Raw genomic sequence first — 24678 nt, 5'->3', positions numbered from 1 at the left:
CGTCACAGCCACATCTAGGTGCTGGGGGGTGTTTACTTCGGCCTGAAAAGGTGATTTGACTATGCGCCAAAATTGAGAGCCGTCTTTGGTTCGGTAGTTGGGCCCATAGATTTTTCTTTAGATCCTTTTTACAATTAGGTTGAGCCTTTCTATACTCTATTCTGAGTTTGGCTTTCTCAGCTTTGTCTCTGGTTGGGTTATGTAATGCCTTTTTTAGGGCAGATAGCGCTTTGCGACAGGCCGAATTAAACCATCGGGGAGATATCTGATTACCCGGTATATGGTGACGGAGTAATACGGCCCTAATAACTTTTAAGATCTCCTGAAAACTAAATAAAATCAGCTCGGGTGGGGACTCATCTGCCAAACAGATATTGATCCAAGGAAGAGCCTTGGATATAACCTTGTTAGCAATTATTGTAGGATCGATTTTTGACCATTTCACAGAAAAAACATTGGTTTTGTCCATGGCCAAGGATTGCTGGGTCATTAAACTAATCCTATTAGGATGGAAATCGTCCATATCAACCAAGAGGGTAATACTATTAGGGAAGTGGTCGCTTGAAATGTCTGTACCTGTGGTAAACTTTTGGAGTTTGTCCTTTAAAATGTGTAAGCATAGAATAAAGTCAATGGTACTTGACAAACCCCTACAGTGAAATGTAGGTCTGAAATCAATGGGGGGGTCCACAAGATCATTTGCATACATCAGTTCTAATGAGAAAAGACTATCATTCAGGGTATCGCCTAGCTGGGTGTGTGAAAAGTGAGTCAGAGGGCAATCATCTTCGTCTAGGAGCCCACAGATGCCTTTCTTATGATTAATACGCAAAGGAACATTGAAATCCCCCCCCCCCAGATCACATTACAAACAATTGATGGTTGCCTATTTCGTTGCTCATTTGTAAGAGAAGAAATTTCAGATACAGTTTTCACATAGTCTACAGGGGATAGATTGTTATAAAAATTAATAAAGCAGTATGACATACATTTGTTAAAAATAATCATTATGATTTGAAAGTTCATAGTGGTGTGAAGAACAGTGATTTTCTTTACAGGCGAATTGTTAGAGATGTACACTGCTAAACCTCCCTTTGATCTGCCATGCGTAGTAATGCTGGCTGGAATATGATATGTTTTATATCCCTGCAAATGGATTGGGTCTATTGCCCATGTCTCCTGAAGGCAGACTATCTGGTGGGTGTTTACTAGGTCCAGTCATGGTTTCAGATTGATCTTTGATCGGAGACCTGCCACGTTCCAGTATAATACGGAAAGCGTCAGAGTAGGGGGAGTTGAATTCCTGACGTTCGTCGAGATGTTGGTAGCTGGGGTTCCTGGTCGGGGAGAGGTATAAGATGTGATATGGTCGTCATTGGTAACAACGACAAATTGTGCTTCAATGGGTGGAAAAGGAGGCACTTCCGCTAGAGCGGGTATACCTTCCGTGTCGGGTGACGTAGGGAAACTGAAAGATAAATTCAGTGATATCGACAGTTTTGGTGATTTTGATCCAGGGTAAAGGGGGTTTATAGTTTCCTGGATGATATCAGATGGTGGTCAATCCACCATCTCCAGGCAGTCAAATCTATTAGACAGTGGGACACCCCTCCAACCAAAGACTGGAGCGGGATCTCTACCCCTATGGCCCTCCCAGTCTAACCAGTCGGGTCTTCTGTTCCAATTGCCAACCTGGGTCCAATTCCATTCTGGACCTGAAGCATAGTGGTTTAATGGAGGGTAGAAGTATGACAATCTTTTAGTGCCAATTCCATCAGGTGTGAGGTGGGAACCCCAAGAGCAGATATGCTCGACTGTGTGGGGATCTTCGAAGTTAATAATGACGCAGTCACCCTGAATTGTTTTTGGCTCTTTACCTAACCAAGGAACCCTACGAACCATTGTGACTCTATTATTAGAGTAAGGAGGAAGGGGCCTGTTGGCGGACAGCCAGTGTAACACTTTATTTTTTAGAGACCAGCCTGGTTCCTCTGAGATTGGATTCAGCTCAGGGACCCCGGAAATGATTACAACGAACGGGGTGGCTTCTGGGGGAAGATGGAAGGAACGACCACCTTTCCGTCTCGTCTTAAAGGTGGCATTTTGGATCGCTGGAGTTTTTACTTGAGTGGGAGCCTGGGAGGTAATAGGGGCTGAAGCTGAAACTGATGGTATAACAGGGCCTTTCTTCGCTGCTGTGGGTGGGGATTTTTGTTGCACTGCTGTGGTTGGTGGTTTTTGATGGACAACTGCAGATGTTGTAGCCAATTTAGGTGCTTGTTTAGATACTACCGCCCCTACTTTGGTGTTTTTAGGGTTGGGTTTTTGGGCCACAGGGTGAGTAGAAACTGAGCCCTTGGTTGATTTAAGTTCTAAAGTTAGCGTTCCCACCATCTTTTCTACTTTGGCCAGGGAAAGCTCGATAGGTTGCACATACAACTTAATTAATGCCTCTAGTCTATCCAGTAGCTGGGTATCTAAGCTACAAGTATCACGCCCTCTTCCCACGTTACTACTAAGGCTAAGGTTAGGCATAGTGGTGGAGAGATTTATTATTTCGGGTGGTAGGGGATTTGGCTCTTGCTGGGGTGAAGTAGGTTGGCTGGTACTTTGTATAGCAGATGGAATTTGTGATTCAGGTTGATTCAAAGATTGTGTCTGTACACAAGAGTTGTTTTTTTGAAATTTCTTATTTTTCCCTTTTTTCTTCGGTATCGCACCCTCCCTGAGACCCCTGTTAGTAGTTGTATTGGAGTCATCCCTTCTCGGGCTTGTAAAAAGAGTTGGGGTTCTCTCCAGTGATAGGGCGGATTGGGATAGTTGGGTGGCTGATAGATCGATAGATACTGACAAATCCACAGTGCCTGGGACGGTATGGGAATCCATTGGTGGGCCATGTTTTGAAAGGCGCTGAGGAGTTCTAACAGCAGCCAGTAGGCCCAATGAAGAACGTTTGGCCATGGCCAGTTCTTGAGAGATCCTCCGTTCCAGCAAAAGGACTCCTTGATTAATTGCGTCGTTGGCCCTAGAAATAAATTGGTCAATAGGACCGATAGTCTGCGCGGCGTGTGATGACTTGCTACTTCTAGTATTTCTGGGCGACATACTCGGAATGATGGTGCTAAGGTTGATGAATTACTGGATAACTCCGAACAGACAACAGTACAAAGTGGGTGATCAAACTACAAATGTCAATAGGGTGGCCCAGTCCAGTCTTACCTGGTCTTTAACGGGCTTAAACGGGCCCGCCCTTGGCCCGGGCTTCGCCCCGGGCTACGACCCGCGCGCGTCCCGTGATGTGCGTTTGCAGGTCTTACTTTGATGTATAAGGGGACGTGGCACTGGGAGCAAGAACAGGGCTCGGCCGGGAAGAGGAACCAGCTGTAGATGTTTCCCGGAATGCTGGTCCTCGCAGTCCCGGTCTCCGCGCCTCTCACCTCTGCGGCCACATTGGTCCGGTCAGTCTGGCAGCAAGAACAGGGTCCACAAAGGGCAGGGACCTCCACGCACTCCTCGCGTTGAAAGGTGAAAGTCACAGGTTCTCTTTCCAATCTCGAGAGGCAAGCATGTAATAAGTTGAGTTCCAACATGTTATCACTTGCTGTATGAGTGCTTTAACTGCCATTCTTTTATCTAACTGAATGACCCTCAGCTGGAACCAGGCTTTAAATGAATGGCTAAAATGAGTGCAGATTCTTCTGCAGGTGGACAGTAAGTTGCTTACTTGGTCTTTTTTTAGAAAGTCCTGTGCAATGATGTTGATGCAGTGCGCCAAACACAGCACACTGAAATAGCCACCCTCGGCCATGGCCTTACCTATATTACTGTCATTGTCCGTAGCAAAATATCCAATGTTAAGCCCTCTTGGTTGCAGCCATTCAAGGATCTTGTTGTTAAAGTCTTCTAAAATGTTTGCAGCTGTATGGGATTTCTCCATGAGGAACTATTTTGCATGGTTCCAAATGGCTAAAAATCTCAGAAGTGTCAACATCTGCAGATATCTTTTCTTTATCCCCCACAAAAGAGATACAATGTGCAGTGATGTACATGTTATCAGTGGCTTAGCATATGGTCCACATGTCTGTCGTCAGGTGGATAGTGTGAACAGCGCTCTGCTGCAAAGTTTGACCAAGCAATTCCAGCACATTGCAATGTAGCACTGGAACAGCAACTTAGGCGAAATACGACCGTTCTGGGAAACTTCTATTTTGGGCAGATGGATGCCACAAATTCAAGAAAACCAACCCCTTCTACAAAAGAAAAAGGGAGGAGATCCAGCACTAACATTTTAGCCAGCTTTGTGTTCATTGGTTGAATTCATACTGCCCCTCCGACCTAATCCTGTCCTGTATAGTAGCGTGGATTATTTTCTTTTCTGGTGCCACTGATGCAGGTGACTTCTTGAGAGAAGACAGTGGTAGGCTCAATGTGCATTTCAGTGGGGCATTCACTGTCCTCTCATGCCTTGGTGTCTCAACATGAGTCTTGTGCAATTGAGATGTTGCTGATGTGGGCGATACTACTGCACTCCTGGGGAGAGAGCTGTTTTGTGTAACGAAAATGTCTTCCTCTTCTTCACCTTCCACGTGATCGTTTTGGGTTCCCTGCTCAGCCTTCCACCCCCTTCATCAATAACACGTTCAGTTTTTTGGCTGCTAAGGTGGGCCTCCCCTTGGATCATACGGGGATTTCTCAAATGGGTTGTTTGGCCCCCGGTACCATAGTTTGTATCAAGCTTACACCAAAAGGTACTTGCTCCGCAAAGGGAGCATATGGCAATGTTCATTTCCTTCTTGCTAACCGTAAAGAAGTCCCAAACTGGGGAGGTCAACTTTCTGACACTGCTGCCACTTCCAATGTTGGATGAACTGGCAGTAGATGGGCGTTTTGACGTTTGACTCAATGCAGTATCTACTTCTACTGAGATGGTTGAGGATGTAGGTTACTGCCGGGACTTTACAAATATGGCAGGTGGCAGCGATGGTGGTGGTATCTGGGGTGTCAATCCCTCCCAGCAAGTTGGTATGGGTTAACGTTTGCCTCCACTGTGGCTGGGCTAACATCAATGATTACTTGCTCTTCATCATCTTCCTCTTCTACATCTGCCTCCATAACTCTAAGGCATTCAGGAACCTTCCTTTTTTTCCTAGCCTTGTCTCGTGGTGTGTCTCACTCTCAGACTGAGGCGGGTTCCAAGTGGTGTCTAGATCATCAGAAAGGGAGCTTGCAGAAGAAGATGATGCACTAACCCTCCTTTTTCTAGCTGGAGATCTGGAAGACAATAGATCTTCTGAAAGAGCAGATTCCTCTACTTCCTCAGCATGAAGCTCAATCTCCTGAACTGCTCCTAATTAGAAAGGAACCACTATTGGTGGTTGCAGCTGTTGTTGTCCACTTCTTTGAGTCTCCTGCAACAATTGGTACTACTTTGCAATAGAGATAAGTCAATTTCAACATCAATGCTGGTCGGTGTTGCCCTGATTAGATTGACTGCCTCTATTACAGACATGGGCTTTGGCCTAGATTAGGGTTAGTTCACTGATGTGGGGGTGCTGCTCCCAACTTGCTCCCCAGAGTGGTGGTAATAAGCTCCTTCTTCTTCTCACTGGCCACTTTCTTGGTTGCACCTTTCTTTGGGGCCATCTTGAAGCCATCAGTTAGCAGTGGCACTTAGCTTCACATAAGTTGAAGCAATGTCTGTGTGATGTGTGGGTCACGTGTCACGTCATGCACATGCCTTCTGTCTGGCAGTACTGTGCGTGATATTGTCTCCTGTGCACCTAAAAGAAAAGAAAAGAAGCAAGAAGAACATTAGTGAAATGTGGCATTGTTGCAGTTCAATTGGTAGTACAAACAAACAATATTATTTAGTGTGGTCACTGGTTACTCTAATTATAAATAATTAACAATACAGTTTATTCATCCGTAAAGCGGAAAACTACACCAACATAAACTTTCATGGTGACTGACTGTACACTCAAGAAGGATAAGAAAGAGCAACAACAACAAACAGATGTTACTATTTTCTTCATGTGCATCATGTGTGATGTGGCACTCAGGGAGGTGCAGCTGACATATGACAATGGAATAATCCTTAGACAATGAATGCTGTTGTGAACCTATGGCAGACAAAGGGTTGATTCATTGATACCAGATATATTGAAAATGGTTTAAAAAAACTTTTAAAAAATATAATATTTACAAAATGTACAACAAGTTAAAAAAACATAAATTAAAAAACAATTAACAAGTAATAAAAAAATAATATAAAAACTAACATTGAAAAATATTAAAATATAAAAAATATAAATAGGTGAAGTTATCCTCAAAGATATAGTAATAATTTATAAACTGCCATCTCATTGCTCAACCATCCATGCAAGCATAAGGCAAAGAAAAGGGCCACACTGGTTAGATTCACAGAATCGCTGTCTGCATTACCACATGGTCAACAACAACACTGAGCAAGAAAGCATTGGTAACAAAAAGAAGACATGCTGGCCTATGGCAAAAGCTCACTGGCTGGCTACACAAAATGGCTGCCAGCCACATGGTCACAAGCAAGAATGAATGGGGAACGAATTAAAAAGAACACTTGCAGGCCTATGGGGAAAGCTCACTGGCTGGATACACAAAATGGCCATCAGCCAGATGGTCATTGGTCACAAAACAACAACCAGCAAGCAAGAAGGCTTGTCCACAAACAAATAACACATGCAGGCCTGTGGCAAAGAGCACTGCTTGCCTACGCAAATTGACCACCAGTCACATTGGCAACAAGAAGCCGGAGACATGGAAAACAATGAACATATGCAGACATATAGGCCTTGACTATACAGAATGGCCCCTGGCCACATGGCATGGTGAACAAAGGCTAATGCCTTTCTATAGAAAACACATACAGGAGGCATAGTTCAACAGGGAGAACACAGCACTGATTAATTCAGCAATGCCAGAAATGAAAATCAACAGAGCTAAAAACTTTTACAACAACACACATCCCCCAAATGTATTACCCCAACTGTACATTGCAAGCAGAAAATAAAATGAGAAATACCACAAAAACACATTTTTTGGATTTTAATCCAAAGCCTTCCATGGCCTAAACAATGTTTCAAATTAAACAAAAACAACAGAAACTGTTGTTTTTCATGCACCCATGGCTAGCGCTGGGCCCTCTGTCTCAAATGCCCATTCCATTGGCAGACTAGGCCACATAGTGCATTAAAGGAATACAGCAACTGTACTAAAAACATGGAGAAAATGTACTAAACTGTGCAACATTTTTCCTTTACAAAATAGGAAAAACCACTGACAAAAACAACAACAACCAGCGAGAAAGAATGGGCACAAACAAAGAACACATGCAGGCCTTTGGCAAAGCATAATGACTGCCTATGCAAAATGGCCACCAACCACATGGTCAGAACAACAACCAGCAAGAAGCATGGCCACAACAAAAAAGATATGCAGGCCTATAGCAAAAGCACACTGGCTGGCTACACAAAAAGGCCGCCAGCCACATGGTCACAACAACAAGCAGGAGGCCTGGAAAACATGCAAGCCTATGGAAACGGACCGTTATAGAAAATGGCCTCTGGCCGCATGAGGAACAAAGCCAAATGGTTGCCTATGGCAAACATACACCCACACACACCGGTCAGAAAAGGGATACATTGATAACACAGGTAACACAGCATTAATTCAGCAATGACAGAAACACGTCCTCCAAAGGCATTACCCCACCTAAACACTGTTTGAAGGAAGGAAAAAAATTCCACAAAAAAAAACATTTTGTTTTTTAATCCAAATACATCCATGGCCTAAGTGATGTTTCAAATCAAGAGACACCACAAACTGTTGTGTCATGCACCCATGACTAGCACTGGGCGTACTGGCTGGAAGGCCCATTGACAGACTAGGCTACATAGTGAATAAAATCAATATTGTACATTTACTAAAGAAATGGAGAAACTTTTTCCTTTATAAAAGAAGAAAAATTACTTACAAAGAAATAACCATGCCCGACTGAAACTGCAAGCCACACATCACAATAAATTTTAAAAATCAATTAAAAGTACAAAAAATCCAGGTCCATGGCCCCAATAAAATAAACAATGCCAGTTTTTCAACTTGAATATAAAATCTCAAATACAAAGTTCTTAAATCCAATGGTGTATGCAGCAGACACAAAGAGTGATCCTTTCAGCTCCAAATCCAAATGAAAAGTGACCAGGAGATTGACACAGTACTGGGAGGAACATGCTGGACAGGAACAGGAAGTTGGAGAATACGGGGCATTTCCTTCCAGATGGAAAAAAGTTTTTAAAAAAAAGACTCTTCCCACAATAAAAACAATGCCAAATGTCTATTTGAGGAGGTTTTTAATTCCAACTTGTAATTTCGGGAACATTGTAATGCTTTTCGAGGAGAGAATCTTCCCCAGATTGGAGCGACGGTAGATCCTGTCCTTTCGAGTTCGCAAAAGGCAGAAAACATCCACCAGACGTCGCTGGCACATGATGTGTTGGCGACCGAAAAATATCTCAGGTGAACTTGTGGCCAACTAGAAAATCTCGTGGCACCCGCGAACAGCAATGAAAATCTCATGGGCAATCGCGATTGCCCAGCAAGTCACTCCCGTACAATTTCTGGAGTGCGGAGTTTATCAGTAACTCCACGTTATGCGGAGTTACCAAATCCCGAAAACTCAGCAGGAGGAGTGGAGTTTTACACCCAGCCCTAGTTTATTTTACATGATTTCCTTACAGACATGTCCTGTGGACATTGGGAATTACTGTTTTTATTTTACAAAAGGATATCACTTTTGGTGTATAATAAACCAATATTTTTTACTTTGATTAGGCTCTTCTTGGGTTTCCAGGACTGTTTCTTTTTATAAAAAATGTTATGGGGCTTTTATGGTTCCTAGATACTTTAATTTGCTTTGATGGATGTCTATTGGATTCATTTTAGTTTTTGCATTTTTGGGGGCTTTTTGGACACATTTGTTCCCATTTTTGCTGGATTATTATTTTAGACTACAATGATACAAAGGAAGATCTGCAGGTACAGAGCAGTTATGTATTTCAATATTATTTTCCTTGTTTTGGATGGGAAACGTTATATTTTATTATTTCTGAATATATAATGTGATTTTTATTTGGAATTGTGTGGTTTATGGGTTGCATTGATTGTACATGGTGGATGAGTTTGTTCTTTGAGCGTTTTGGTCGGTGAGATTTAAATTGTTTCTGTAAATTATTTGTGTTATTTTATTATCTCAGTATTAATTACCATTGGAGTTGTATTTAATTTTTACACTGATACAATAAATATTATGTTTATTATTTATATAAAAAATGATTTGTCATGTTGGTTTAGATTTTGTCACAGGTTTTTGGGACTTCTGTAGGCTACTATTTATTTTATGATATGCTTTGGCCATCATTTCTGAGTAATCTACTCCTTTGTTGTTTATGAAGTGTTTGACTTTAAATTGTAGCATGTCGTACATTATTTTGCTTTGTTTGCTAAGCTTAGGTGCAATTTGGCTAACAGATTGCTCCATTTGTATTTACAGGCAGATTTGCTCTTTTTGTAATGCTTCTATCAATCTAAAGCGACTGTTTTGGGTTCCGCCTAGTGTGGATTGGAAGGCATTGTGCCACTCTTGCGCTGCATTGTTTGTTTTGGCTTCCTGTGCCAAGGTGCTGTCATAGACATTCCACCATAGTATTTGCAATTTTGTTTGGTGTATTTGTATGAAGTATGCAGTCTGCCAACCCAAATGTTTACAAAATATTCCGATAGGGGGCTTAGTTTGTCTTCGATCTGTTGGCAGGAAGGGCTTTCTATTGGTAAATGGTAGTGGTTAGCTATCTCTCTGACAGGGACATAGGCTAGTGGAATCTTTTTTTTATTTCAAAGGCAATTTGTCTTTTTGTAGAATATTCTACATTTAGGGCTCGATTACTAGTCTGGCGGTCCACGGACCACCAGACTCGTGGGGCTTGGCAGTGTTCCGACCACCCTATTACAATTAGAGTGGTTGGACCACCATTACCCTGCCACAGTCACCAGGGACCCAGCGTTACCTGGAAAGGTAGAGGCAGCAATATGTTTGGCGGGACTGGCGCGGTCTCACCAAGATTATTACAAGTTTCCTCTCTGCCACGATTTTCCTGGCAGTTCCTCCTCCATGAAAACAGTAGCTGAGAGGAAACAAAGGCGGCCCTGCAGTAATGGTTGCCGTACTTTGCGTAAGGGGTCTATGCAGAGAGGCAAGGAGACGGAACCAATCTATGCACTCTCCGCACAGCTCCGTTACGCGCCGCCCGCCTCCTGCCCGCAGTATTAAAAAATTTTAAAAAGCATTATAAATAGCATTTTAAATAACCTTACCTTATCTGCTGTGTCCCCAGGCTTCCATCCGTCTCCATCACTTCTTCTTCTGGGAACTGCGCAGGTCATAGAGACCACTATCTCCAAGGAAGCGCAATCAAAAACGACCCTCTATACACTAGACAGCTTTCAGGCTATCACTTCAGAGGAAATACATAGTTCCCTGTGTTCAGCAAAGTCTAGTCTCCCCAGGACCTCTGCCCACCTAAAATAATGTCCTTGCTAGCTACTTGCAGTGCTCCAGTGGTCCTAGAAATCTGTAATTGCTCAATAAAAACAGGCACTGTTCTGCCAGAGTGAAAGGCAGGATGTGTACGGCCCATACAAAACAAATCTACTTCGGACCAAAAAGTTCTCGGCAACTATTGCCCAATATCCTTGTTACCTCAACTGGGCAAACAGCTTGAAGGCCTAATAAATAAACAATTGGGATCCTACTTTGATCTCAACCATATACTTGATACCTAAGTTCTACTCCCAAGCACAAGTTTTAAATTAATGACAGGTTTTCCTGTTGTTAATAAACAAATACAATAATGTGATGACAAATATACAGAATTTCTTTGTTTGATTTTCTTGTCACTCTTTATTCAGTTGCTTTCAGCAACAGCCAACGCGTTTGTCGCAATAGGGTGTGCTCCCGCGACTTCCTCAAGGCTATTGAGTCCAAGTATAAGATTTGTAATTGTGGTGATACTTCCGCCCCACAATGGGGTTCTGTGGATTGTTATGGTCGTTCATGAATGTAATTCCTTTGATTTTCAATCCAAGCTATACACTTTAAAGTTCATCTGTCTTGTTTCCGGAGCAGAGTACTGCAATAAATCCAATTCAACAAGCACTGTGTGTGGTGTACATATCCTTGATACCTCACAATCTGGCTTTCGCCCAGAGTACAGCGCAGAGACGGAGCTTCTGGCTGTGACCAATTCTCTGAGACTGGGGGTGGATGCTGGGAACCCAGTGATACTGGTGTTATTAGACCTCTCCTCAGCCTTTGATACCATCTCCCATTCGAGGCTATTGGAAAGGCTGCAAGCGATCAGCTTAAAGAGCGTGGCACTCTAATGGCTCCAGCATTTCCTGACAGATAGAGAGTAAACTGTCATTCTGGGCCCTTACTCCTCACGTAAACTGACCTTAGATAACGGTGTTCCGCAGGGCTCATGCATGAGCCCCACTTTGTTCAATAGCTATATGACGCCGCTACCGAGGATTGCAGAGCGCTTTGGCTCTGAGATAAAATCATATGCGGATGACACCCAGCTGATGTTTACTTTAGGCCAGGACCTGACACCAACAATAAAACATTTTGCATCAGGCATGTTAGCAATCTCCATCTGGATGACTGAGAACTGTCTCCAGCTAAATGCGGAAAAAAGGGAGATTATGCTGCTTGGCAAAGCCCCCTCTATCTGGTCGAATGACTGATGGCCTCACCAATTGGGTGCCACTCCAGTGCCCAAACAAACAGGAAAGAACTTGGGGATAAAAGTGGACCAAGCTTTAAAGATGAAAGAGCAAATTGCCGCAACTACGATCTCATGCTAATACAATCTGCACCTTTTGCACAGAATTTTCCCCTTCCTTTCCACCACGGCCCATAGAACGTTGGTCCAGGCCATGGTGATAAGCAGACTGGACTATGGTAATGCCCTCTTGGCAGAGGTTAGCAAATCACTGGTCTCCAAGCTCCAGATTGTTCAAAACACTGCAGCCAGGCTTATTCTAAATCGCCATTCTGGCACTTCCTCAGCCCCCCTGCTGAAGGAACTAAACTGGCTGCCAGTGAAGAAGCTCTCCTACTTGAAAATCTGTTGTCTTACGCATAGTGCCTTAAAAGTAAAACGGCCCATTATATCTTGATAAAAAAATAATAGCATACTCTTCTAACCTCAATCTAAGGTCCTGCGATGAAGCCTTTCTGTGTGTTCCCCGCATCTGTCAATCGCACAGCGGTGGTAAGGCTTTCTCCTATCTTGCCCCAAGGTCCTGGAATAAACTTCTTTTGTCCTTGCATTCATCCCTCAACTATTGTAAATTTAGGAAGCAACACAAAACCTATCTATTTTGAGCCATTATGTCAGTTTCCTGATCTGCAACAGCGTCGATGTCCCCGGGTGATTTGTGCGTTATAGCAAATGGAATTAACTCAACATAACAACATAGCAGAATGGAGTGATCAATTAGATTGAAGGCACTACTTATATTTTCAAAACAGAGGTACAATCTACCTCCTTTAGCACAAGTGTATTTACCTATTAACAGGTCCAGATTCACCCATTGCTCTATGGTCCCTACCTGTGCCTGAAACCAAATTGTGCTGGGGAAAGTATCGAGTTTAGACATGCCTATTCTTCTAATCTCTCTATTAATACTTTACTCATCACTTTAGCTGATGAATCCAAAAGCGATATTGGGCGATAATTCTTTGGTTCTGTTTTATTACCCTTTTTGTAAATAGGTATAATAACAGATGTCTCCCAAGGTGGGGGAATCCAGTCACCTACTGCTGCGTCAAACACCCTAGTTTTGATTGGTTCCCATAAATCAACTGCAGCATTATAGACTTTCACTGGCACCCCATTAGGTCCCGGAACTTTACTTCCTGCACTTCCCTTCAGTGCAAACCGAACCTCTTCAATCATGATGTTAAGTGGTAAGGGGGGCCCATGCCTCTGTATTTCACTTAGGGAACACCTTTTTGCATCATGTGGCATAAAAATATCTATAAAATGGGCTACCCAGAATTTGCACATAACTTGGGATTACGTCTCAAGAGAGGAGTCACTCTTTAGCAATGGTTATTTGACTGTCTCCCCAAAACGTTTTTTATCTGCGGTTTCTGCAGCTATGGAAATTTAGCCCATGGTGCCACTTGTAGTTCTTTTTTCTTGATGCAGGGGACCTTTTTATAGTTAAGCTGAAGAGTCTTAATCAAGACATTTTCTCTGGGTTGGGAATGTGGGGCCTGTTTCAGTTGATGGGAGGCCAAAGTACAACATGGTCAAACCAACCTCTACGTTGGCCATGTCGAGGTGTACAAGAGGGGATCAACATATCATTGCTTGCATCATTTATTTTAATAAAACTGGCTAGCAACTTGTTTGAACTAGCCTCATCATTACGACAATAAAAGATATCAGTAAGTCACCTAGAAATCATATCATATAAGGTCTTACGGGGACCAGCTCCCACCCACTTGATACATAGCCTATTCAGTCTTATAGGGGCAATATTAGCAACAGTACTTGATGGAACTTCAATCTTCCTGCACCAAAAGAGGACAGTCAAAATAATACAATCATGGTCCCTCAGCGCAGGCTGAGCAACTCTAGGTGTTAAACACTGAATGCTAGCAGTAGCTGAGATCAACACTTGATCAATAATGGTTGAAGCATTTCTTCCTACAAAGGTTGGTATCAGGTCTCCGTTATTGTGACAGGTACATTGTAACAACTCTAAGTCATACTTGGTAATCATTGAATTCAGTGTACCCCCATACTCATTATGAGGAATTTGAATATACACCTCTCCATTTGGATTGTCTTATTTTATTGGTTAAAGTTGTTTATAGTTTGATTTTATTGGTTAGTTTAGTTTTAGTTAGATTTATTTTATCAGTTATGTCCTGCTATGGTAAATGCTAATTTAGGTCATAATTCTAATGTATGATATATAGCTCAATAGTTTTGAAATATAATTACAAGCATACATATATATATATATTCACTGAAAAAACCATAGGTTTCAGGGACGTTATAGTTAGAAATAAGCATTTAAAAAACATTAGAAATGTACTGAAAAAAACATAAGTTTCAGGGACATTTTAGTTAGTTGGAAATTTCACTCATATAAAACCAGAGAAATTCGGCTGTTATAGTTAGTAGAGCTAACTATAACTCGTGCCCCTGCAATGCACTGCTGATGAAGTCACATATTACATCACAAGTGTTGGCAGCCATCTTTTAACCAAGTCACAAGAAAACAGTGGAAAAAAGATAAAAATCAGTGAAAGAGGGCAGGGTAGAAACACCCTGACCCCCTAGGCCTGCTCAGGGGGTCCCATAAAGACCCCCAGGGCCCCAAAAAGTATCTTGTTTAAAAAAAATGGCCAAATCTGGGCGATAACTTTTTTTTAAATGAAGCGTGGGCTCCTGCACTTAGTTTTCTATAAGCCTCCGGGTGGGCCAGGTCCCGGGGGCAATGCCTAATTAATTTGCGGGGGCCTGTTGGGGCCCCCGCAGCTCCGGGGACCACCACCTCCCCGGGGCTTAGTTAATTGAATGCAGGGGGCACGTGGCCCCCCTCAGCCCCATGGACCACCACCTCCCCGGGGCTTGAAAAATAAATGCGTGGGGGGGCACAACCCCCCACTCTGCCCCGGGGACTGCCACCTCCCTGGGTCTTTATTATACCAGAGGCAGGGGCCCTCATGGGCCCAACAAATCCCAGGGACCACCTCCTCCCTGGGGCTTCCTTGATTAATGAGGGGAGCATCGCTGGCCCTCGTGCCCTGGTGACCACCACCTCCCTGGGCTATGTTAAATGTTGGGAGGAGGGCCGTGCGGCACCCGCCCTGTCATTGCAAACACTGCTTTGCTTCTTGGAAGCTAGAGCAGGAAACCTGCTCTTGCTTCCAGGAAGCAAAGCAGAATTGCTTTTGGGCAAGGGGAGCTGCGTGTTAGCAGCTCTCCTTGCCCAAAAGCAATGCTGGCTCCTTCAGAAGGTGGGGAGCCAGCAGGGGACGTGGGGGCATTGGAGCTCCCCGCGTGGTCCCCAACATGAAGCCAGGCCCCACGGGATGTGATCCCGGTCCATAATAGGCCTCGGGGGGGGGCACGTGGCCCCCTCCCAAAACAACCCAAAAAAAAAAGGCTGGCCAGGCCCCAGGAGATGGGGTCCCAGCGCAATAATTGGCCCCAGGAGGGGAACTTTTTTAAAATGAGTGAAGGCTGGCCAGGCCTGGAGGATGAGATCGCCGGGGCCAGAGGTGGCCCAGGGAAGGGGGGATAACATGGCCCCCTCCCAAAAAAGAAAAAAAGAAACAGGCAACTTGCCGGAGGACCCGCCCCATTCCTGCATGATTCTGCAAACGTACCCCCTGGTGGGGGGATTAAGTCCCCTTCATTCCTGAGGGTCCCTGGGGGCCAACACGCCCACCAAGTACCTCTTGTAAGCCCCACACAGTGAGATTGCTGAGAGGTAGTACGAGGCCATTTTTCCTTTCTGCTGCTTCTGCACATGGCACATACTGTTATTAATGCTTTGAGCCTAGTAGAATATTTTGCTTCACTCGAGAATAATATGTTTTTCCTATAGAATCAGCTTTGCTTGGTAAGCTATGTCTCGGATCAAGGGAGGGTGTTATGGATATAGGCTTTGCCTTCACACTGTGCATGAGCTTAATAGACGTTTAAACGCCATTTTCTGCTGCTTTTGCACACGGCACATACTGTTATTAATGCTTTGAGCCTAGTAGAATCTTTTGCTTCACACGAGAATAATACGTTTTTCCTATAGTATCAGCTTTGCTTGGTAAGCTATGTCTGAACAGTGAGTGCCGAGGCCTTCAAGGTTATTTCAACACAGTAGTTGTTGTTCGGTCTGATGAGCGCACGTCCTGGACATAACACATATGCAGCTGTGGCCAAATCTGGTTTTGGCGCGTTTAATAATGCACTGCGCAGAGCATGCAAACACACTTGATGAATATTCGCATGCAGAGAGCTGGTGTAGAAGATGATGTGATCCCTTTCTATTAAGACCAGAGGTATGGGGTCGCCCTTCTAAAACCCAAAGAGACCTTCTTTAGATATAATATAATATACTAGCAAGAGAGGGTAAGACTTATGTGTAATTTAGCCTTCTTCCCTTTAGCTTTTTAACATGCTTTCTCCCTTTGTATTTTATGGAATAGTAACTATGATGATAACCTTGTTGCTTATAATATGTTTGCTTGTATTAGCTAAGATACTGCACCTGAGAACACGGCATTAGAAATAAATATTTCAAACTTGCACGTGTCCTCATTTACTCCTCGTTCTGGACTGGTGTGTTAGTATAACGAAAGAGTGTTCATGTGTTCCACGTTACCTGAGGTGTTCTAAGTTCATGTTCTGGGTTGTCTAATCATTGGGGGTGTGTAAGAACCAATGAGACACTGATTGCTAGTCTGGTAGGGGATTTTGGATACTAAAGTGAGTTTTGGCACACCCAAAATTCACTGAGGTTCCAAGTCTCTATGCACAGTTCTGTGTAGGAGCAGAATCCCTGCGACATGGTGCCCAACAGTTGGTGGTCTTATTACATGACACTTGAGTAGTGCTTCTATCAGTCCTTAACCCCCTTCACTATTGTTTCTGGAAGACAGTGGTGTCGGACAAACCTACCTATAGTTACATAGGTCTTTTCAAGCTTGAATCTTTTCAAACGGTTTCCTTTTGAATTGCTACCCAGTTGTGCTACATAGGCTTTTCATTGTACCACTTTCTTACTGTGTCATTATGGGTGACATTGACATACCACAGCATAGTCGCATTGCGGTCCGCAATCATTTGCAGGCTTACAACGTCACCCTGGAGGGCATGGCAGTTATTATGGTAGTGAGTGCGGAAGTAGCTTACCCTTTTGAGATTTTTTACTCGTGGGTGGCCTTCCCTGCTCTGAACGCAAATACTGGTGTGTTCGACACTTATGCTCCCACTGCCGTGCCACAGGAATATATTCTGTATAGGGCACAGGAAGTTCCAATTAATGCTTGGCAGCACCGAGTTTGGTTTAATGGCGCCCTACCCCACACTTTGTTAGTCACAAGGTTAGGTCCTTTGTCCATTCCAGGCGCTACCTGGCCTGTTTTGGCTGGATTTACACCGCATCCACAACATGTAGCGCTTCCCATTGCAGATTTACGGCTGTTGCATACGGTCGCAATTTGTGTAACTCGGTCATTAGTACAATACATTAACTGCAATCTCCTGGGCGGGGCCCCAGGTGTTGCGACGCTTCCAGCCGGACCGAGCGGAATGAAGCTTAGCCCTGTCATGGTTAATGCAGTGATGGGCAAGCGCCCCCAGGACAAGGATGATATGCCTTTCTGGCTTGCCGAGAAATTTGACCAGTTGGAAGCAGTATTTCCTAACACGACTTCTGTTGAGAAACACAGGATTCTGACAATTAGTTTACCGAAAGACTTGATACCAGAAGCTGGTGACTGTGAATCTTGGGGTAAGATTTTTGCGGCAGTGTATACGAGATGCTTCGGCTCTCCGTCAATGGCTGTCCTTCCCTCGGTCATTAAGCATGTTCCAGATGAGCACGGCCTGAGGCAGCGGTCGAATTAGGTATGCTGCTGTGCGGCACTTTTGACGTAGTTTTCGATCTCGTTCTTGCGAATGTCAAGGGAGATGCGGTAAGCTTTCAGGTGTCTAATGCTTTGCAGGCTGTTCCTGATGCCGATAAACCACGTCAGTTACCGAGAATTATTACAGCGGCTTATAAGACCGTAGGCCGTAATAGTTTGGGTGTCAAGCCTTTCTCTATGAACAAGAAAAAACAACCCCAAGGGCAGAAGTCTGAGATGGATGACTAACCCAAGGCTAAAAAGCAAAATTACATACAAACTAGTGACAATCGTCACTAGACCCTTCCCGCACTACCAAAGGCGGAACTCCATCTGCCTATATAAACTGAAAAATACTCCTGTTCTGTTGCTTGCTCACACAATTTTGATTTATTAACTTTGCTTCAAAACTTCATTGCTTCAAACATTTTCTATATACATTTCTGAATTAACAATCAATATGTCATTGTCCTAAGCTAGACATATAAATTACTATCTAAACATAAACGTTGGTTCAAGCAGAACGTTAAAGTTTCATCCAGTCCCAATGCATTTTGGGAATTATCCCTTCATCAGGGGCACTGTAAAGAATAATAAACATACTATAAAATTGCATGTAACCGACATTCAGCATAGTAATAAATTGACTCTATTTACAATCTTGGAAACATTGTTAAGTACTGTTCTTCATGAACTGTATAAAAGAAAAAATTAAACTAGGCTTAAAGTCAGTAAAGGGAGAAGAAGAAACAAGCACATCGATAAGATAAAACTCAAGATTTAAGCTGACTGTCAGGAGTATTTATAGAAGCTGCTGACCAGTCATGTGCGTTAAGCAATTCTAGATTAATGTGAGTTGAGTCACGTGTCACTATGTACTGACATAATAAATGTCCATCATCCACTCCTGTTTGACCAGATCTGTACTATGTTGTTAGTGTTCGGGATCTCGGGGACCGACTCTAAATTAGAAAAAGAACTGTCTGTGTTATAGCCGCTAAACATTTGCATGTTCATAAAAAGTCTCATTATGGATGTCTTAACCACTAGTTTGTAAACCAGAAAAAGATACCTGAAACAATGCGACGGTGAACTCATGCAAACGCACTGTAGTAACGATAAAGCGGTGCTCCAACCAAACTTGATCGCACCTGTGGGTGAACATTTGAAACTTAGCGTACTGTATGAGCCAGGAGTTTATTGCTCTAATGCGGTAACCTCTTTAACAACCATCATACCTTCAATACGGTATTCTTATGCGATGTGATATTCACTGCGTTGAAACACCGATGCCGGGAGCTTCACTGAAAAACGGATGTTCAGTTCTCGTTCTGGTAAAATAAGAAAACACTCTAAGAACTGTGTCCCTACAAGAGGACTTCTAAAGCCTAACATGCTGCACGAAAAAAGGAGTTTAATGCCGTTGTAGTTTGCCCTCTTTAATGAGCCATCATACCTCAAATTTGGGTCTTGTGAGCTATGTACTTTTCACTGCGTTGAAACGCCAATATCGAGGGCTTCACTAAAAAACCGGATGTTCAGCTCTCGTTCTAGTAAAAAATAAGAAAACTCTCTAAGAAATGCGTTCCTGCAAGGGTAACAACTGAAATCTCTGTTTTTATTGCTTTAACGTACCTGCGAAACATGAATGGTCATGAATAAAGCCTCCTCACGTCTACCCGTCTCAAACTTCACTATACGCTTCCACCAAACTTAAGGCGGTGTAGCCATAAATAACGGACTAAAGGAATTAACCTCCGCCCTGATCAAAAAATGAGTAAGCATTGATGATGGACTAGAGTATGTAAGAACAGCGTCGGCCATCTTAGTGTGGTTAAGAAATAAGGTTGGAATATCCAACCAAACCCCTTCAGAATCGGACAACATAAACGAAGGACATTGATCTTAAAAACCGCAGCGACCATCTATGTTTAAATAAGATCAAAACCTCTGTAGACACTAAAAAGAAATGTGAATGCTGCTTATCATATCTATTGGAAATAGCAGTGGAGGGAGCATAGAAAAGATGTGAAAAAGGAAACAAAGAAAAGAAAACAATATATAAAGTTCATGATATTGTAACTGTGATCCAACAGGGGTCGATTCTCAGTCCCCTGTTGTTCAACTTGTATCTGACCCCTTTAGCCAATATTATAAAATCTTATGGCTTTTCTACAGTGTCATATGCTGATGATACGCAGGTGTTAATCACCTGCAGTTCTCAGTCTTTTGACACCTGTGTAAGGTTCAAGCAATGCATGATTCACATTAGTAATTGGATGAGTGATAATAAGCTCCAACTCAATTATAGCAAGACTGAAATTTTTCTATTTGGTAAGGCCAAAACTTTCTGGTCTCAAGAATGGTGGCCTCATGAACTGGGCCTTTGCCCAGAACCTAAAGAAGTGGTACGCGATTTGGGCATTATGCTTGACAGTGCTCTCTCCATGAAAGCTCATGTCAATCAAGTTTCTGGAATCTGTTATGGAATTCTTAGACAGTTACGCAAAATCTTTAAATGGCTTCCTTTGGAGACAAGAAAGCCTTTGGTTCAGGGGCTGATCATTAGCCGTTTAGACTATGGAAACGCTATATTCGTTTCGATTAATGAAGGCCTATTGACCAAATTACAAATTGTTCAGAACGCGGCCGCAAGACTGGTACTGGGCCTACCTCCACGCTCTGCATCCATTCCTACTCTCAAAAAATTGCACTGGCTTCCTGGGCGCCAGAGATGCCAATTTAAGATCCTGAGCCTCACTCATAAACTTCTTCATTGCACAGGCCCCTTATACCTTGCAAAAAAACTAGTCTGGTATAGACCTGCCAGAACCTTGCGCTCCAGCTCGAAGTCTCTACTTTCCCAGCCTAAAGCTCGCACTTCCAAAAATGGTTGCCGGGCTTTTTCATACTTAGCTCCACAATTGTGGAATAAGTAACCTGCGCACCTCTTATCTCTCTCCAATCACCAAGCTTTCTGTAAGAGCTTGAAGACCTGGCTCTTCCCTAATTAATGCTTCGTCACCGTCTATATTCCCTCAGGGTTGTTGCCTTCTTTTTGCCAAGCGCCCTGAGACCTCTTTTGGTGATTTGTTGCCCTTTATAAAAGCCTTTGACATTTGACATTTGACAAAACCGCTTTTGGCATACATACATCTCAATTAAGTTTGTGAAAAAAACATTAACCAACAATCATTTTGCATCCTTAACTAACTGCTCCTGTAATATAATGAGCTCTATCTTTAGATTGTTGACTAGCATTCTCAATAGATGAGTAGTGACATTTGAGCTGGAATATTAAAGTTGGCATATGGTCAAATGCTTTGACAAGAACTAATACGTTAGTTAGAATGACAAGTTAAAGAAAACATATCATATCCACTTTATCATTGAGACCTTTTGGTATCATGGTTTCTAGAAAATGTATCCACCATATCTTTTGTTGAGACAGCCATTTTCAATTATTTCGATCTGGCAAAATTTGTATCTGTTCTAACACATGGAACCTAAGTTGAGGGATAGTGTGTTTCATCTCTGTCCAATGAGTAACCAAGCTCGAAGTCAAGGTATTGTTTCGGATTCGGCTTTTGTGTTCCGTTATCCTTACTTTGACTTTGCGTTCTGTTTTCTACAATCATTACAATCTGTGGATTTAGGAGAACAAAACGTAGTGTTATGCACCATTGAAGTGACTTCACTATACACCTCAATTCCACTAGCAGAAGGTTTATATGCCTGTGAATGGGCATTGTTACAAACGCCCCAAGTGGCTGCCAACAAAGTGTTTATACTGGAACTATTGCAATTCTGTCTAAGCCACTCATATTTTAAATGGAAATTTATAACTTTTTACAAATCAGTGGTACATCCATGGGGTTTTTGGGGGCCCCGTCTTTTGCTAATACATTCATGGCAAAGTTTGAAAACGATTTCATTCTCCCCGAAACAGCTTCGAGTACAAACACAGTTTTCTACAAACGCTTCATCGATGATATATTTCTGCTATGGAAAGGCCCACACTCTTTGTTGATTGACAAAATACAAGAACTCAATACAAGAAATCCACAAATCCAATTTACCTTCACTACAAAGAGTCATCAAATACCATATTAGGATGTACTTGTTTATCTAGAAGAAAACAAGTTAGAGACTGCAGTGTATCACAAACCAACTGAAAGGAATATCACCTTATCAAATAATAATTTTCATCCAAAAGCTCTACTTCGCAATCTACCATATTCACAATTATTGTGCATCAAACACATTTCTTCAAGTGAACAGTCACTTAATTCAGAAATAATACGACAAAGAAAAAGACTTTGAAGCTCGTGTGTATCCTGGCGAGATTGTACAAACAGCTGAAAACAGAATTTCACCTCTATCAAGGCAAGAACTTATACAAAACAAACCTAATCACAGAAAGACAGACAAGTGTTTGTAAGAAAATTCTCAGTACAATCACGACAAATTAAAAAAATAATCAGCACACGTTGGGAACTATTACAACAGGAAGAAGACTTTCATGGGATATTTTTGAATAAACCACTTTTTGCATATACGAGAAGCAACAACCTCCATGAGCTTGTAACTCGCACAAAGAAAGAGCAACTGAAATATCAGTTGAATCCAGGCATGAAAAAGTGTCACAATTGCACACATTGTAATAATGTTATAGAAGGGGCATTTTTATTACACCCTCTAAGTGGCAAAAAAAATCAAGCTTAGACAACGGACTGATTGCAATTCTTCGTGTGTCATTTACTGTATTAAATGCCCTTGCGGTAAACTGTACATAGGGAAAACAGAACGCAAAGTCAAAGTAAGGATAACGGAACACAAAAGCCGAATCCGAAACAATACCTTGACTTCGAGCTTGGTTACTCATTGGACAGAGATGAAAGACTATCCCTCAACTTAGGTTCCATGTGTTAGAACAGATACAAATTTTGCCAGATCGAAATAATGGAAAATGGCTGTCTCAACGAAAGATATGGTGGATACATTTTCTAGAAACCGTGATACCAAAAGGTCTCAATGATAAAGTGGATATGATATGTTTTCTTTAACTTATCATTCTAACTAACGTATTAGTTCTTGTCAAAGCATTTGACCATATGCCAACTTTAATATTCCAGCTCAAATTTCACTACTCATTCATTGAGAATGCTAGTCAACAATCTAAAGATAGAGCTCATTATGTTCCAGGAGCAGTTAGTTCAGGATGCAAAATGATTGTTGGTTAATTTTTTTTCACAAACTGAATTGAGATGTAGGTATGCCAAAAAACGGTTTTGGATCACAGTTACAATATCATGAACTTTATATATTGTTTTCTTTTCTTTGTTTCCTTTTTCGCATCTTTTCTATGCTCCCTCCACTGCTATTTCCAATAGATATGATAAGCAGCATTCACATTTCTTTTCAGTGTCTACAGAGGTTTTGATCTTATTTAAACATAGATGGTCGCTGCGGTTTTTAAGATCAATGTCCTTCGTTTATGTTGTCCGATTCTGAACGGGTTTGGTTGGATATTCCAACCTTATTTCTTAACCACACTAAGATGGCCGACGCTGTTTTTACATACTCTACTCCATCATCAATGCTTACTCATTTTTTGATCAGGACGGATGTTAATTCCTTTAGTCCGTTATTTATGGCTACACCGCCTTAAGTTTGGTGGAAGGGTGTAGTGAAGTTTGAGACGGGTAGATGTGAGGAGGCTTTATTCATGACCATTCATGTTTCACAGGTACGTGAAAGCAATAAAAACAGAGATTTCAGTTGTTACCCTTGCAGGAACGCATTTCTTAGAGAGTTTTCTTATTTTTTACTAGAACGAGAGCTGAACATCCGGTTTTTTAGTGAAGTCCTCGATATTGGCGTTTCGACGCAGTGAAAAGTACATAGCTCACAAGACCCAAATTTGAGGTATGATGGCTCATTAAAGAGGGCAAACTACAATGGCATTAAACTCCTTTTTTCGTGCAGCATGTTAGGCTTTAGAAGTCCTCTTGTAGGGACACAGTTCTTAGAGTGTTTTCTTATTTTACCAGAACGAGAACTGAACATCCGTTTTTCAGTGAAGCTCCCGGCATCGGTGTTTCAACGCAGTGAATATCACATCGCATAAGAATACTGTATTGAAGGTATGATGGTTGTTAAAGAGGTTACCTCATTAGAGCATTAAACTCATGTCTTGTACAGTACGCTAAGTTTCAAATGTTCACCCACAGGTGCGATCAAGTTTGGTTGGACCACCGCTTTACCGTTCCTACAGTGCGTTTGCATGAGTTCACTGTTGCATTGTTTCAGGTATCTTTTTCTGGTTTACAAACTAGTGGTTAAGACATCCATAATGAGACTTTTTATGAACATGCAAATGTTTAGCGGCTAGAACACAGACAGTTCTTTTTCTAATTTAGAGTCGGTCCCCGAGATCCCGAACACGAACAACATAGTACAAACCTGGTCAAACAGGAGTGGATGATGGACATTTATTATGTCAGTACATAGTGACACGTGACTCAACTCACATTAATCTAGAATTGCTTAACGCACATGACTGGTCAGCAGCTTCTATTGATACTCGTGACAGCTTAAATCTTGAGTTTTATCTTATCTATGTGCTTGTTTCTTCCTCTCCCTTTACTGACTTTAAGCCTAGTTTAATTTTTTCTTTTATACAGTTCATGAAGAACAGTACTTAACAATGTTTCCAAGATTGTAAAAAGAGTCGATTTATTACTGTGCTGAATGTCGGCTACATGCAAGTTTATAGTATGTTATTATTCTTTACCGTGCCCCTGACGAAGGGATAATTCCCGAAATGCATTGGGACTGGATGAAACTTTAACGTTCTGCTTGACCAATGTTTATGTTTAGATAGTAATTCATATGTCTAGCTTAGGACAATGGCATATTGATTGTTCATT

Source organism: Lissotriton vulgaris, chromosome 9, assembly GCF_964263255.1.
Source record: "Lissotriton vulgaris chromosome 9, aLisVul1.2, whole genome shotgun sequence".
In the NCBI taxonomy this organism is placed as follows: Eukaryota; Metazoa; Chordata; class Amphibia; order Caudata; family Salamandridae; genus Lissotriton; species Lissotriton vulgaris.
This window is presented reverse-complemented; position numbering follows the sequence as displayed.